Genomic DNA, 18,016 nt, shown 5'->3' with positions numbered 1-18,016 from the left:
AAAGGGCTTTTCCAGCCTAAACGATTCTATGATTCTGTGATTCTATGATTCTATGACAAGCCCAATATATTATGAAATTTCAGAGGGCATGGAACAAGGTAGGTATCTGTTAATGTTGTGACCTCTGGGCGCATTTAATCGGGCAGTCTCAAATGCACCCTATCATGTACTGCTTTTAAAAAAATAAAAAATGTATTTTAGTTCTATTGCCCATTTCCAGGCACTGCACTTTCATGTGCTGGGAAAGCTCATATATTCCAATGAATCACACGCTTTTCCTTGTATAAGCACCGCATCCCTGAACTGGCACGGTAGTAACAATTCACTTAAACTATTTGTAGTCATAGGACAAGCTCCTCAGCGTCTGTAAATCAGCATCTGCCTGCTGACTCTACTGAAGCTACACTGATTTACTCCAGATCTGAAACTACTATATTCTTTTTTTTAACTGAACCTTATTCTTTGTTGATGTGACATCTGTGAGGGTCACAGATACGTCTGTGCCATGCCGTACGAAAGGAGAGAGTACAACGAGATAGTCTTCAGTAAAAAAACCAGACAGTTCCTTCCAGTTGATTCAGAAAAAGTCCCAGTACTGCTACACGCCTCCCTGTACTCCTCCGTCACTTGAAGGCATTGACTGTAAATCCATGAGTCCAGCATGGGTGTACATAGTTCATTCACCCCTGAATTCTGCTGAGATTGTCAAAAAAGTGGGCTTTTAGTACAACCCGTGGTAATGCCTTCTGTGATTTGGTCACAAGCCTGTTAAGAGCCATTTATCAGGTTTGTTTCAGCATTTCAGAAGTACTGGTTTTCTATAAATCTTGAGAAAACAGAAATTGGACTAATGCTCATAATACGCAAATCGCATCTCACTGAAATCCATGAAACTACTGGTAGACTGGAGAACTCTTCTGAGTAAAGCAGGGTCCCCGCTAGCTTTAACTAGGTCTATTGCTCACCATTTTCCTTATTGAACAACAAGAGCTTCTTTTCTGTATAATTAAAAGGACAACATCTGGTTACTTATTCATAGTGTGAAGAATTCCCCAGATGCAGAAGAGTAAACTCGGCAGCGGTGTGAAGTAATCCTACGGTCAGGAACCCCGTCGGTGGCTGACGATGAGCACGGAGACTCACCGGGGCTCAGCGGTGCCCCAGAGATCCCGCGGGCTCCGGCACCGTCCATGGAGCCGGCGGTGGTGTCCGTACTCTGGCTTGGGGAGCGCCTCTTCCCTCAAGGAGCCCTGTCAAAGGGAGAAGAAATATTGGATGGTGATGTAGTCCTCTTTGTGGATTAAATGACAAAATCTAGCTGTGTGCTCATACTCAACCTTCAGGTGTAAATTAGAATCAAGGAGCGCACCCCCAAATATTAAGAAAATATTGATTGAATAATAACTCCATTAAGTAAGGTAGCATCCGCCACCTAGGGAGCTATGCAAGAAATGCAGGGAAACACCTAGGTGATTAAAATTGTAAATAACATTTTCCTCTTATGCGTAGACAGTTCATATTCATTTTTGCCTGCACCTGCCATGAGGCAGCCTGATCTCTGTGCTGAAGGCCCATCACTGAGGAAGGGATGCCACCCTTCCTCCCACAGAAAACTCACCAAAATGGGGCAGCAGAGAGGGCTCGTGAGCACAATTTGGTCTTCATGGCAAACAGCTGTTGTTTTAACATTGAAAGAGAACAAAAGTGCACCGGTGAGTACTGCTGCGTGCTGTTTACATGTGTGCTTCCATCTCGCTGGCGATGTCCGAGCAGCGGTACAAGGTGCATGGAGAGCAGTATCTTGGAAGCCACCAGAGATCACTGCTTTGGCACTGGCTCCGTTCTCTAATGGAGCAACGCACACGTTGTCTTCGGTTTTAATCGTTTCAGTGAAAAATTCCTTACCTACTCGTACAGCAAAGCAATGAAGATGTAGACTCTGTCACGTGAAGTCTGAATGAGGAACGGGTATCAGCCCACACCCGCGGGCGCTGCACGGGCTGGGGCAGCCGGGAGAGCCGCACGGCTGGCAGGGCAGGGACTGTCCCCCCGCACCCAAGCAAGGCACACCTCTGAGGTGATAAAAACCACGCCGCTGGATCTCATTTTTTGGTTAATAACCTTCGCTTTTGCTAGCTGTTTTTAACCTGATGTTGCTCTTTTTTTTCCCCATCTATCTCTGTCCATTTCTTACCATCTTGAAAAACAAACCAATCGTCACTGAAAATGCCAGGTCAAGAAATGAAAACAAAGAGTTTATTCCTGCAGTAAGAGCACAAGTCCTGATGGTAGACTCAGCCCAACAATCTCTCAGCCACCACTACAGCAAAACCGCAAGTAATTTATTCAATAAATTCTGCCTCATTTTCTTGTCACAAATTGCCTGTATTCACTATTCAATTCATCACAAAGTAATTTCTGCAGACAATTCTTGATCTGAAGTTCATTTCTAGTTCATCTTCAGAATTAATTTCTTTTTGTTGGACACATTAATGGCATATTACTTGTAATTCTTCTAATGAGGCTTCCAGCGTGAACACTTGCATTTGCAAGTTCAAAATAGGTTTTATGAAAATATCCCCCACTTGGTTAAAATTGATTTACAAAAACGTCCAAGTAAATTGCTAAATATTCATGAGAAGTGGCTATAACATACCCCTGAGCAAATATGAAATCAGCTAGCCAAATATTTTGGGTAGCCGTTTCTGGCTGGGAGAAAAGGGAAGCTGGTGGGACCCCGAGGTGGCCCCGTCAGTTTTCCTGTCCAGGGGGACCCCATGGTGGATGCGCTGCTGTGTCAGCATCACACCGAACTCCAGCCTGGCAGCTGTCAGCTTTTAGGGCTTTCCTCAATTGTCGTTATAATTCCTCCATCCTAATTATAGCAGAGTCACAGTTCACCGGATCAAACGTGCAAGCGCTCAAGATTGCGACACGGGTTTACCTCTTGCAGTCTCGCTCTATTATTCGTTTAAGTTTGGTGGCATAACAAAGAGAAAGCAGGCTGCCTGGAAACCTTGTGAATGAGGGGGAAGATAAAGCCTTTTGTTCTCTGGGTGGAAGAGATGTGCGTAGGCTACGGGAGGTGGTGGCTGAGGTCTCTGCACCTGCAGCGGCTGCTCGCTGGTCCTGCTGCCAGCGGGCTCCCCCGTCCCCGGCTTTCCATGCAAGAAGTGCAGGGCTTTGCATAAACCTAAGATGTTGCGGTTTCTGGAATATTGTTTCTTTTTGCGGGTTTCCTTTTCTTCCTCTGTGAGTCACGTCAGGCCATCGTTCAGCTCAAGGTATCTGCTCCCGCCTGCCGCAGCTGAAGCTCTGGCGATCGGCAGCTCCTGACGAGCCTGCAGAGTCCCCGTCTGACAAATTGATTTCTCTCATGCATCTGGTGAGCGCTCTTCCCTACCTCTGCTTTCCCAATAACTTTCTAGGTTACATGTCATCTCTTAGCAGACTCATTTTTAAATGCTTTTAATCTTTATCTACAATTCCTCGTAAGAATCTTCCTACATTGACTTTTTAAGCCATTCTGTCGGAGATGCTGACTTCTCTGTGTTAAATGAGCAGTGAGTTAATGAGTGGCTCTACTTGTGTATTGAATCTTCTTGACTTTTTTGAGCTCAAAATCAGAATCAATAATCCCTTGATCAAGAACATGGAGATGTTAGACAATAATATTTTTCATGGCTCTATTGAGAACAAATGTGTTCGACGCTTCTGTAGGGATGCCAGCAACAAAAGCGGGGTTATTTTTGTCAGAGCCTTTGCCAGACTTCTCTGAGCTCTGTGCCTATTGGAAAATAAAAGGCCTTATTTAAAAGATAGAACCTTTACCACTGTCTCCCGCAGGTGAAGTCCCCGTCCCCCGAAGACACAGGCAGAGCTCTCACCAAGGTCTGAGTCGATACGCCGGCTCTGGGCGGTGGGAGGCTACTGATTGCATCTGCGCCTCTTTGCAAGCAGCCCAGAAGCTGGCCTCCAGGTCGAAACACCAGCGCCCTTTTGTCTTTTGGCAGTGTCCTGGTTCCGGCTGGGATAGAGTTCATTTTCTTCCCAGCAGCAGGCACAGTGCTGTGGTTTGGATTTAGGAGGAGAAGAATGCTGATAACACGCTGATGGTTTAGTTGTTGCTCAGCACTGCTTATGCCAGTCAAGGACTTTTCAGCTTCCCATGCTCTGCCAGGGGCACAAGGAGCTGGGAGGGGGCACAGCCAGGAGAGTTGATCCCAACTGCCCCAAGGGCTATTCCATACCATACGGCGTCATGGGCAGTATAGAAACTGGGGGGGTTGGCCAGGGAGCAGCGATCGCTGCTGGGAACTGGCTGGGCATCGGTCGGCGGGTGGGGAGCAATTGCATTGGGCAGCACTTGCTTCGTGTATTATTATTATTATTTTTTTATTGTTACTATTATCATTACTATTTTACTTTATTTCAATGATTAACCTGTTCTTATCTCAGCCCAGGAGCGTTTCTCCCTCTCACTCCTCCGATTCTCTCCCCCATCCCATGGGGGCAGGGGCAGTGAGCGATGGCTGCGTGGTGCTGAGCTGTGCCCGGGGCTGAGCCAGGACACCCAGGAATGCTTCTGCGCTGGCTGTGGCACCTGACGTCCTCTCCTGTGGAAGCCGTCGGGACGTGCGGCGGGAGCTCGGCCGGGGTGCAGGCTGCCCGCAGGAGCTGCCGGGGCTGCCAGCTCGCCCCACGCTGGGAGCAGAGCGGGGTAATCGTCCCCGGGCTGCGAGGAGCAAACCCCAGCGAAGCCGCCGAGCTGAGCAGGGCTGTGCCCTCGGGGCTCCGCAGGGACCTGCGCTGCTCCTTCCAGAGCGTCTCCCCTCAGCGCTCGCACGCTGATGTAATCCTTAACCAGCAGCACAGCCTGTGCAGCCAGGAATAAATACCATCTGGCTCATTAAGATTTTGTGCTGCAATATCATAGATTTGTCCCCGTGGAAGGCTGTATATGTAAATGCGATGTGCGCTTCCCCGGCTGCCGGCAGCCAGTGGGGAACTTTGCTCCAGTAAAAATAAAATGAGCTGAGCAAGTCTCTCCCTAATCCTCTCTTATTCTTTGAAACGGACAGGGCTCAAAGGGATTTGCAGCATGTGTCTGAGGATGAGATACTGGTGATTAGCACTCATGCCAGGGCTACTCCCCGTACATCTTTGACTTCAGTCACGCACACCAGCGGCCAGATGAAGGGGAAATGCCAGGAGCACAGGTGGACAGGTAGCGTGTCTGGAGGACCTGGGTCCTGCAGCCTGGGAACGCTTCCGTCAAGTTCTGCTTGCGGCAGAGTAGCTTACAGGAGAGCTGCTCGTATTTGGGGTGCACATATTAAAATAAACTGCGCAGAGATAATCACAGGTCGAAGAGAACCGACAGCTCTGCGGGGAGGTTAAGGCTTTTCGCTTCTCTGTCACGCCATAGGTGTCAAAACAAACTCCGCTTTCTGGAGGAGAACTCGTGTGAGCTCGTATTGCCCTAATTCTTGAAAGAGTCAAAGAACATGGAGAAGGCTAGAGAACTGCCAAGGCTCCTACCAGAGGAAACTGGGAATTGAAGGGAGCGCTGGCATTGCTGGAAGACAGCGGCCACAGCCCTGTGCTCTTGCACCCCCGAGGGAAGGGGCAGCCCGTCGGCACGGGGCTGGGGGGCCTCAAATCTCCCCTTCCCCTTTAGTCACGCGCTCGGGGGGGCACGCTTGGCAAACTGGGCGCCCCAGAGAAAGGCCGCGTTCATCGCGGGATTATGCCAGTGATATTCGGGGAGCAGATTTGCCAAGCAGCCAGAACATTTCTTCAGTAAAACCTGGGCAGCAATATTTCACATCATAGCTCATCCTCCAAAGAGGTTTTATTCATATTTTAAACTTGGCCTTAACCCTGTTGCATCTACTTAGTTAAAATAAGTAATGACAGATCAATTGGAATGTTGATTGAGAAAGTACTGAAAGGTTTGGCTCCGAAAACGGAAAATCTGACTATCTAACAACATAATACGGAGACCTCTCCTTAGATAGTAATGAAAAAATATCCTGTAAGTGAGCCTGGGTGATTCTTTACATATTTCTTGTTCACTCCTTAGAGAACAATCTCTGTCCCCTAAAAACAGAAGACAGAGGAGAAATGGGAGAAATGTTCTCAGAGCAGAGCTCCAGCTGGAAGCCGACCTCCACTCCTTCCTGACCTGCACCCTGCCCTTCGGGACGGAGAGTGGTTTCAGCGTAATTGCTCCAATTTTCCACCAGTTTGTGATATTCCTGATATGCAGGAGTTACCACATATTCCGGAACTGCGTTTTCACTTGGTCCAGCAAGGCTGCGGTAATTCTTCTATTAATTTCAGTGGGTGAAGTGTCCACTAACTTAAGCAGAAATTAGCTCAAGCTGCAAGTTGGCAATGTCAAAATACGGACACAGTTATTATTAATTTTACAGATTTATATAGTTATTTTGTGCATTTTATAGTGTAAGACTTTGCTATAATTAGGTATAAAGAGCGTTTGCCTTTAAGGAAGCAACAAAATAAATTGTCTTGATAAAAGCCAGCAACCTGTGCTTATCCATGATTAATTACACGCTACTTTTAAAGTAAAAAGACAAAGCAAAACCAAAAGAAGCTGTTTGTGTTATGGAGAACAAAAATGTAACTACTGTTTTTTTAACAGAGTGCATTTTTAATGTTGATTCAGAGAACTTTCTATAGCTTTTAAAAAAGACTCATCTCTGGAACTGAATGAAATTTGCATTTTTTAGTGAAAATAAATTATGGGGAAGGGAAAATTATAACCATATAGGAAACTTCTGTCCTAATATAAAATTGTTGCCTATATAGTTTCTCTAATAATATTTTTCATGTCTGTGTTCACCTCCCATCATTTTGATATTCCCCGTGACTAGTGCTCATATACCTTTCTTTCCACCAGAAATGCCCGCTGGCATCAACAGTTTAGAAATTGGGAAAAAGGGGCCAAAATACATAGGGGCCCCGGATCACAGGCGTCTGTGCCTGCTTCAGAAAGAGCCGCGGATCTTCCACGGCACCTACGCTGTAACGCCGATTGGTTTGCCCCGGGAGAGACGGCAGCGTTACCTCCTGGAATTACGGCAGTCCCTGGAAGTTGAAGCTCTTTGACCCCGGGCATCTCCTAATCAGCGCGAGGAAGCAGAGGCTGCCAGGCAGGACCCCCGAGCGAAGAGCCCTCACGGCGCCTGGGGCTGGGGGCTCGGGGGCTGGTGTACGAGGGGCTGATTAGGCAGAGAGCCGGCTGGTGAAGCGCGTACCGCTGAAACGTTTTGTTCGCTCCTCCCCGGAGAAACGAGCCCCGGGGGCCGTCAGGGCGGCTTGTGCCAGCTGCGAGCTCAGGTGAGCGGCGATGGCAGTGCCCACGTCCTGATGGGAGGACACGAGAGGGCCATATCAATAACACCGCGACGCTGTGGCCTGTCAGAGCAACCGTAAAAAATGAGGTAGTGCCAGCCATAGGAACAAAAACCCGGCAGCAACCCGCGATTACAGTGCTGCAGAAACAGCCAGGAGCTCCTCAGTTCAGCCGTCCCCGAGGTAAAGGGTTAAAGGAAGGGTTAGCCACGATAGAACAAAACTCTGGTGGGTTCACATCTGGGATTTTTACTTATTACTCACCTCCTGTATATGCTGGATGTAAGACAACTCTACACAAGTAGCAAAAAACAACATTAAGCACAACAAATTATAGAACTGGCATTCGTTTCCGAGCCATTATACTGCTGGCACTCACTGTGAACAGGTACTCCCAGCTGCTGCTGCTGCGCCGTACCTTCGGGGCCACACCTCGTCCTTGTTTCTATTCAGCAGGTCCTCTGATATTATCACCTAAAACTATCTTTTGATCCAAAAAGTCACTATCTAAATCCACAGCACCACGGGCGAGAAGCTTAGTATTTCCTTACGCTGCAGAGCACAGCGCATCAAAGACTGGGCTACCGGATGAGAAGCGACGGCGGGCCCATGGGCGGCTGGAAGGGCAACGATGGGCTGAGGGGCTGTGGAGCCGGCGAGACATCAAACGTCCTCTTGCTAAAATGCATTTTAGACAGGGGCCGAGTATTTCTGAAGAGGACAGGAAGGAAATAATGCATATGGCTTTGAATATGATTGACGCTTTATTGATGTAAGGTAGTCCTGAAAAAGTTTGTGCGATGTATCTGGAGAGACAGAGGGATTGCTTTGGTAAGGGCTGTGACCTAGTGCTGAAGAGTTACGACTGGAAACTTCTACTTCTGCCACGGGTGGTAGTGGGCAGGTTATTTACTTCTTGTGCCCCAACTCCAGTGTCTGCTGCAGCACGGCTTCCCCTCCAGCTGACGCTGACCCGCTTCACGTGGGTTCGCACCTCTGGGCACATGTGTGTCCCCGAGCAGACTGTCAAATGGGGGGAAAGGCTGATTTTCTTTGCCACACCAGATGTTAAACATTGAGTAGGAGCTCAGCGGGGACTGCTCGGTGAAGCGTGATGAACCATCAGCACCCTCCGGGCGAGAAGGCGGCTCTCAGCTGTCCCTGCGGTCGGTGGCCGGTGGAGCTGGGCGCCCGTGCGGGTGCTGGGGCTCCCAGCTGGGGCTGGCGCCGGTCCTGCCACGTGCCACGTGCCGCACACCACGTGCCACTTGCCGGCTGCTCTTCCCCCGTGCCCTCCGGCATCGCTGCACGAGGTGTGCCGGGCCGTCAGTAGCAGGAGGTGCTCGCCCGGGCAGGATGTGTGACCACCGCCGCGGTGACAGTGCCAGGGAAAGCAGAGGGGATGAGGATGTAACTTCTGGATGCAAGTCCCCTGCCAGTCCTTTTTCTCAGCACAATGGCCCACCAGAAGTACGTCTGAAACCTCATCTGTTCGTCATGAGGGAAACCTGCTTCTTTATCAGTTTACTCTGACGCGATGGGAAAAGCTGACCAAGAGGAGATCCAGGAGCTTCACAAACGATTCATCTTAATTTCGGCTTCCCAGAGTGATGTAACTCACTGTGACAGGCTCAGGGAAAAATGAAGCATGAGGCATCCGCTGGGAAATGTAAAAGGAAGTTGCTATTCCTGCCACTAAACATCTGTAAACATTAAATGGGCTTTACAAGTATTTTCCTAGTTGCTGAACAAATTTAGAGCTTGAAACATTTAAGGGAAGGAAGGGAAGAAGGGAGGATGATACTGACACTGGAAACTTTTTTTCTGATATTTCTCTGAAAAGCAAACACATTTACTTTAGACTTTTTATGTGCCCCCTGTAAAAGTAAAGTGGCATCAGCCATTCTAGGATTTGTGCCTTATTTGGCCTTTCACTGCAAATTAATTACATGGTTGTTAACATCTTTGCGTCACCTTATTTTTATCAGTAGTATTAATTCATGTATCCTTGACGTGATTTTGCGGGTCAAGAAGAGAAGTGGCCAATAATGCTCTCAGTGAACAAAATTACCTTCTCTGTACCTTCTCCAAGGCCAGGTTGGCCGGGGCTCTGAGCCCCCTGCTCTGGTTAAAGCTGTCCCTGGCACTGCAGGGGCTGGGCTGGGTGGGCTCTAAAGGTCCCTTCCCACCCAAAGCATTCCATGGTTCTGTGATTCTATGATTCTCCGTACAGCAATGGAAAAGCTAACATTGCTCTCCGGCATAAAAAGAGTAACTACAGAAGAAAAAGGGGGAAAAAGCACTGACTATAAAATCTTTCTGATCCTTTTATAATATTTTGCTTTGACTGGTGGACTCTACTGATTTGGTTTTGAAAAGTTATTAAGAGGTACAGGCAATGGTTAAAGGATTCAGACTGAAAGCTGTCTGTTATCATACATAGATAAACTGGACCAAAATCTAGCTCTTATTAAAAAAAAAAAAGTTTCCCTGTGGTTGAACCCACAGGGTTAGACAGCAGGCTCTTCAGGACAGGGACTGGCTTTTTTTGGCTTTTTTGTCTTCAGTGTCCCCCGTGCCAGGGCCTGTGCTAACACCGGCTCTCGGTTGAAGCTGGCCGCAGTCCCTGGTCCGCCCCGCTCCCCCGCACAGGCGATCTGACGTTACTCCCCCAAATCAGGGGTGGAAGTTTTCCTGGTGTAAATTCCTTTCCTTGCAGGGCACGGGAATCCCACCCTGATGCTGCAGCTTGGAACACCCTCGTTCCCCAGAGAAGCGTACAAGTGTAAAAGCAGGGACATAGCAAAGCATCGTGTCCCCAAAGCTACGACTTTCTAAAAACATTAATGTCCAGATAATAGGAGGAAGAATGCAGGAGCAAAGATATGATGGATTATTCAGGTATATAGCAACAGGCATGAAAGAGATGCTTAAAGAGCCAGACAGACTGAAGTCGAGATGATATCTATGTTTGGAATACCTGAACTGAGTTAATCTTATCTTTTATTAAAACTCTCTATTGAATTTATCTTTTAATAATTAGCTCTTGACAAGAGACATCTTTTTCTTTGAATAGGTTCTGACTAATGTGAGACACGTTAAGGGGGTGAATAAGAAGATCAGAGCCCATTCCTGCAAGGCAGCGAGTGGGACTGCTCAGTGCTCGGGTCCTATGTCTTTTCTTACACAAGACAGCCAGGCCTAAATTTGGGGAATTATCTGTCACTGCGAAAGCGTGTCCATACTGATATTCTATTGCACGATCTATAAAACGAGGCCCCAGGGCATCTAAACAAGTATTGCAGCTCTTTATCCCATAGCCCTTTATAACCAAAGGCTAGCAACGGGCGTCCCTGTTTGAGCAGCGCAGGATCAGAGAATCAGAGAATCGTTTAGCTTGGAAAAGACCTTTAAGAGCATCAAGCCAGAGGAGGTTTTTGGTGGCGCTAAAAGCTCGCTGCCGTGCACTAAGACCTTGGGCTGTAGGCTTGAGCAGCAAGAGTCACTGGGAGGGGCTCACATGCCTCTATATCAACTTTTCCGGAAACGCCGCATTGCCCCTGTGCGAGCCGGGAATCAGACACTGCATATTTCAAAAGGAGACTGCGAATGCCCAGGATGAGCATTCAGACCTGGCTCTTGGTTTAGAGCCAGGCTCTAAAGCTAAGACCTGGCTTAGTCTCCATCTTGCCTTCAGGGCACCATTAAATTAAGGTATTATCTCCACGGCAGCTCTGAGATGAGCTTCTACTTTAGTGAGCTCCCACCTTCTATCCTTTACATTTCTTCCATTTTTACATCAGTCATAATTTTAAAAGGAGGGGTTGGGGGCAGAGCCAGAGCCCTGCAGCACTTTATAGGGCAGGTTCGCATCCTCTCCTGGGCAGGAACTGCAGTTCTGCTTCTGCGGTCGGCAGGTACTAAGCTGTCGTCCCTGGGATTCCAACCTGGCCCTGACGGGCAGCTTTTATTCGTCGCTGCTCTCTTAATTAGACTGTAGCCCTTACAGGCAGGACTTATTTATAATGGTGTATTTTGTATTTATTTATTCTCACTACATGTTAAATGATAGTAACAGGTAGCTTAAGGACAGACTCTGTTGGTTCCTATTCCTCGTTCCTACTTCAATGCCTTCTCTTAGGCATTATCTAAATTAATTCTTTATTCTTACCCAGCAATGATCAAACACAGATGTTTCATAGAGGAAACCCTGGAGCAGGCAGCTAGAGCTTGACCTTAGTCCTTTTTAAATCAACAGGAAAACTCCCAGAGAACTGAGCATAAAGTACTCTCTACGTAAACTCCCTCCTTAGTCTTCAACAATTAGAGGCTGATTTACAGCCTGAAGGCTGAGATGTTTCACCTATTAGAGCGGCTACTTAGAATACCTCTCCTCCTTAGACAGGAGTGCCCAACAGAGATACAACATACGATTTTTAAAAAAATCAATGTTTGTACAATTAGGTTCTTTTCTTTTCTTTCCTACTCACCTCTTACCTCCTCTTACAGTTCACAAATACTTTTAGCACACAGACACTCATATTTTTTAACTAAATTGCAGGAGCGCGAATATTTTTATTACTCCACTGGAACATGTGGATTTGACCAAGCCAAGTTCAATTTACTTTAATGACCTTATGAGCAAGCATAGCCGTACTCAGATCAGTAATCACCAGTGGGATGGTATTTGCTAGATTGCATCAGTTGAAGCCCAGAATGACTCTGCTGTCTAGATCAGCCACTAACACTGTCGCAGGAACAGGGCAGTTGATCCCGGTGTCTCTGCTTCCGGCAGTAAGTAGCAGGACCGAAGAATGAGCTGGCTGCTATGTTCAAAGAGAGCGTTCCCACATTATTTAGACTGCCCACAGATCTTTTAGCACTGAAGCACAATTTTGCAGGCAGCTTCCTAGGATGGGTACGTGAGAATTCAGCTAGGTCTCTGAGTCTGTATTTGAGATGAGAATTTCCCTTTTTATTTGTATGGCAGAGGAAACTAAGGAAATCAATCAAGTGCTCAGATGCAGCTCCTGATAAGTCTGAGTTCAGAAACAGAAATTATACTAATCCACAAAATGAAGAGGGCGCTCCAGTTGAATGCATGAACTTGGCTTTCTCCTTTTATCTGCAAGGTCTTTGGAAGGACTGAAGTGATCTCCCAGGCCAGCTGCAGATGCATTTCCGACGCCTCAGTCGTGAACAGATTCATTCTGGAGAGGTATGGAAGCAGTGCTTCTACCCTACACATACTGATCTGAGGCAGATGCTGACATATTTGGGCAAACTTACACAAGACATCTCTAACAGGATTGTGAAGTGAAGCCCAATATCCTCAATATTAGATGAATGTTTTCATTCTTAGGCAATCCCTCTCAGAATGATTTCTGCAGAAAGGAGTAACAGTAAATGGGAGAAAACCTTCTATGAACTGACTTTTTTTGTTGTTGTCTGATCCAGTATTGCACAAAAAAGAATTGAATATATCTGTTTGATGGATGATTTTTCATCCAAAGATGAGCGGAACAATAATGTCGTGTGAGGTGGGACAGATATATGGTGTTTCCGTTATTGAATATGTGACAAAATCATTCTTTTTCTCTCGAAAGCACAGCTAGGAAAATTCAGGCAGCGGGCACTAGCATGCTGCAAATGTACGTGTAATGAACCAAGTGTCTTTTGTGATTTACAAGAACAGGCAATGCTATTTGCTTATCATGATGCAATACTGGAGTTCGGAAATACAAAAAGCAGCACTGTTATCTAGATTATTTCTACATTCTAAAGTAATACAGTGCAATAGGAGTCGAACCCCAGATTCAAACGGTGCTGAGGACGCAACATCCATATTACACATGCTCAGGGTTTTTCATTATGGACTACGTCTAGTAGATGCTCTATGGACTGACACACTGGCAGCCGGCGCACATAAGGGATGCTGCTGGAACACATCTTCTGGTTTAGTTTTACTGGAAAGTAACCAACATTGCCTTTCAGCAACCGCTCCGTGATGCCAAGCGGAAGGGACTAAGTGAGAATGTCTGGGAGACTCAGTTCAGAGGTGGTCTGATCTGAATGAAAAGGCATACCCGGGTGCACTTAGTGGTCAGAAAGGAGAAGCATCCAAGGGCTGAACACCGAAATCATCAACACCACTGCAGGCTCTGCATCCAAACCTCAAGATGAATGGAAGTGAGATTTTACTCACCTATTACTACTCAGATTTCAGTTGTGTTTTTGGGTTCCAGCTCTGAACCAGGAATAATCCAAACTCTTCTCCGGGCAGTTTGCAGCCCCTGGACATTGTATCTATGGACAGCTTCCTCACACCGAAACCTGAAGGTGGGTACAGAGCATCACAAGTAATAATTTAAGCTTGCATGCTTGCCTTGTATGTCTGTTCGCACACTATAAACGTTATGTTTGAAGCACATCTTAATGGAATAGAGACACCATGTAAAGCCGTAACACTTGCAAATGTTTGTCTATACCTTGCGCGTCCTTTCTTTCTCTTTACTTTCCTGTAACTGTTGTACAATATTTTTCCAATATTCCCTGTGCTAACACCGTACTCATTTCTTTGCAATAATATGTTTACTTTTTCCACATGCTAAGACTGTAGGCAGTACTGAAGAACCAAAAATCTCTTCGATTTCTCCATTTCCTCTCTGCCTGGAAGGTAGGGCTTGTATTCCTGTTTTCTCCAAAATGTCTGTCAATGTCAGGGCAGGAGCTGCCATTTCCAGACTCCCACCAGGTGGCAATGTGGTAAAACACTTAATTGAAGCAGGCTGTTACAATATTGACCGAGTGGCTGCATAAGCAGAAATGCCAAATTTAAAGGGATCTTTCGAGTTAGGAAAATAGGTTGGATTTATGGGAAGAGTATTGATCTCTAATGGAACTGAGTCTGCTGTAAATGATATTTTAGAGGATTTGTCTGTTGCTACAACTCTGAAAAGTGCATTTAGTGCTAACTGACATACATTTTTAAACTATCTGAAGCTTTAGAGCTAATGAAGAAAACCCAAGGTGGCTACAGTATTTATGAATAAAACCTTATTACTCCATGAAAAAGACTGGGACACCACTCCATTTAGAAACTCAAAGCACTGCAAGCAATTATCTACAGGCAGCGTTATGTAAACCTTTCATGTTCACAGACACAAGGGAAGGGGTAAATGTGCGAGGATCAGCTCAAAGATTACCCCAAGCTGCTTTGTTTCCCAGGACTGATGTTTTGGTAGGTCCCCTTTCTAGTTAAGTTACTGTTCTGTACTTCTCAAGACTGAAAGCAAGCCGACTTGTTTTTAAATGTAAATCGTATTTTCAAAGCCGTAACGTTAATATGAGACAGCTGAAATTTTAAAGCATTGATATGCATTCACAATAGCTGGATAATTAATATCAGTGTTTATATAGTATCTCTCATTGCACAAGATCCCAAAAGAACTCTGCAGATAATATCCTGCAGAAGCTATTGTAGCTATAACACAAAACATCTGGGCCATGGCAGTTTAAAAATTCCATTTTAATTCCAGCTCTGCTCCCCACTAAAGTCAATGGACTGTTTTGCCTTCCAGAGTTGAATTAAGCCCTTTGTTTTCTTTTGGTCCTTGGAAATAAAAGAGAAATGAATTACGATAGTTTTGTTCAGCACCTCTTGCAGTGACCAAGTTTTATTTGTGTATGCCCTGCCCAGATAGCTGATTGGCACATGCAGTGAATACGGCTGGGGTTTCCAGATGACATACAACCTGATTAGAAATACTGTTTCAGGGTACTGTGGGACATCTGGAAATTCCAGATAAGTCTTACAAGGCTTCATAGCCTTGACAAAGACCTGAGCTTCTGGGTAAACCTGAATAGATTTGGTAACCTTATGAGTGGCAGTAGAAAACAACCCCCAAAACTGTTCACTCTATATTCACAAAACCATGCAAGTCCCCCGGAGCTGATTAGGTTCATGAACTCAAAAAGCAGAATTCTTAAGTACTGCCTCTTGACCGCAAAGGACACCACCAGCGAAGAACAAGTGCTGGGAATAAACTGCGTGTGCATAGAGAGAACACGATTTCTCTGCTTTTAACCCGTAGAGGATGTACTTTGAACACCTGTGCATTTCCAGCTTGCGTTCTGTGCTGGTTTGTGCGGGAGCTGGAGTCGGAGCGGGGTGGGTGCCATGCTGTGGGCTGGGAGCACTGGGGGTGCTGGGACCTGCCTCCCCAGGCTCCTCAGAGCTCTTCGGCAGTGGGGCCGACCACGAGCAGTGCTCCCGTGCAGCCGGTTTTGGATAACCATCCGAGCCTGGCAACTGTCCGAGGTTGGCAGAGCCGGCCAGGCTGTTTCATGTTTCCACCACTTTTCACTCTGTTCAAGCTTGAGAAGGCTTCCAGAACGCTTCAGTCCCAACTTGCAGCCTGCGTAAGGTGGACTTCATCAAGATAAAAAATGCACACATGGGAGCATGAAAAATTGAAATAGAAAGGTTGCTCTGGCAGCTTCAGTGCAGTTGTTCAAGACCAGAAATACCAGCTGGCTGGAGACCTGCTGATAAAGGTTTTATTTCTTATGTTGTCTGTGTCATCCCCTCAGACATCCAGCCAGGAGCATTTTTCAGCAGGAAGATGAGTGGATAGATAATTACGCTATTCCTGCCTTTGTCCTCCTGTTCAATACGGTGGGGTAAATTCAGTCAACAGGAGCTCTGCTCCCAGGCTGCCTGTTCCCTGAAATGCAGTGTGGAATTGCAACCCTTGGTAGTCACCTGGGGCGCAGAAACAGGAATGTCGATATAAATTGGTTTCTCCCCATCACTACGAGATGCTCAAAGCTTAGGCACTTTATTTGACAACACTCAGGCATTTTCTTGAAAGGTGCAAGGTAAGCCTTCCTACTTCTACAGTCAAAGGATGCAAACAGCTTCTTTGGATAATACAAAGGCAGAAGAAGACAAAATTGTGTCAGAGGCAAAAAATCTCTCAAGTCTTTGAGGAAAACTTCCCTATTACTCTGTGCTGTAAGTCGCTATGTGTACGAAAGAAGATGGAGGATAAGGGGGAGAGAGCTGTCTAGGAAGGAATGGGAGTGGGAAGAAAGGAAGCTTCAATCTGAAGAGCAAGATAGCATATGAATTATGTAAGCAAAACAGGCAGAAAATGAAAATAATGAACAAAAGAATAGGCTGGCAAACCTTGTTAGAGCTGTAAAGCGTTTCTGTTTAAATCTATATTTATTTCTGGTCATTCACAAAAGTGAAAGTTAAATTGCACACCAGATCCCTCCATCTTTCCCGCATGGTTCACGACTATGAAATGCAATGTTCAAATCCAGTGGCACCTGACTGCTTTAACTGCGAATCTGTGCCACGGAAATGAGCGTGACCCCTTCTGCCTTCCAAAGCTGTTTTCAGTCACGCAGACGGGCAGGACAGCTAACTGGGGCGGACACTGTATGACTTCCGATGATACCATCTGTATCATCCTCTGGAATTTTTCAGATTGCTGTTAATACCTCAAGCAGTGATGCTACATCCCCACAGACAGGAAACTGAATGAATTTTGCTTTTCTGGACACTTTCCTTCACCGTCTTGTTTTTAAAATGCTAGAGGCCATTCACAGAATGTGCTGAGGGCAAGTGCTGCTTCAATTGCATTGCCTTTGCTGCCAATGGTTTTAAGGCAATATAAAAGTCATCTTCCTTGTGTCCTTTTACATCTTGTAGATTGTGAATCTCCACAGAGCACTGATGTGGAGAGCAGCATATTCTTTGCCTTTGTGCTGTCAATGGTGAGACGCCTCATTCTGCTTCAGGGGATTTTGCTAGGTGACTCTCGAGGTAGGTATTTCCACTCTTGCTCCTGCAAATCACTCCAGCAACAGCCCGAGAAGGTAAGTCTTAAGTCAGAGGGAGGACCACTGCAGTGGCAAAATATGAACTTATCCAAATTCCCAGTGGTATCACATAAAGGATCATACTTCCCTTAATTCTGCTAAAATCTTAGTGGTTACTAAATGACTATCATGAAATTATCCTTAAAATTACTTCCAATTTTATCTAACGCATATACAACACTATTCAAGTCACGCTGCCTATCAGGGGTTGAGTTTAATTCTTTGTGAATTTCTGTGGTATTCATGAAGGGGAGAAAATCTTAGCATGACATTCTTTCTGGGAATAAATTAGTCAGCCCCAGTATCTTCAAATGGTTTAAAATGCCTTCCTGTGAATTTCTATCAAATATGTTCCCAGATTCAGATGAAACATGTATTGAAGGAAAACCTTCCAGGAAGCTTTTACGTGAAGACCGGGGATTACAATAGATGCTTGTATTGCAGCAATAATATACGGGAACGTATATAGCTACAAAGAGGAGAAATCCCGCTGCCATTGCAGGGAATAGCAGAACTCATTTCTCCGCTTATTTCATTGGTAGCAGCATTCCACCTTGAAGCCGTGGTTCGTATGTTAAAAATACTTGTGTATCCTTCATCACAATTAGCACTGGAGATCCCGGCTGCGGGGAGGAGCTGTGCCTGCAGCGGCAGCCTGCGGATCGTTCCCGGAGGCTTCCGTGCGCGGGGCAGAGGTCTGCTGTTTAACATAGACAGGGCACAGCTCAGAGTGCAGGACCAGGGA

Source organism: Pelecanus crispus, chromosome 7 (genome assembly GCF_030463565.1).
Source record: "Pelecanus crispus isolate bPelCri1 chromosome 7, bPelCri1.pri, whole genome shotgun sequence".
Classification (NCBI taxonomy): Eukaryota; Metazoa; Chordata; class Aves; order Pelecaniformes; family Pelecanidae; genus Pelecanus; species Pelecanus crispus.
This window is presented reverse-complemented; position numbering follows the sequence as displayed.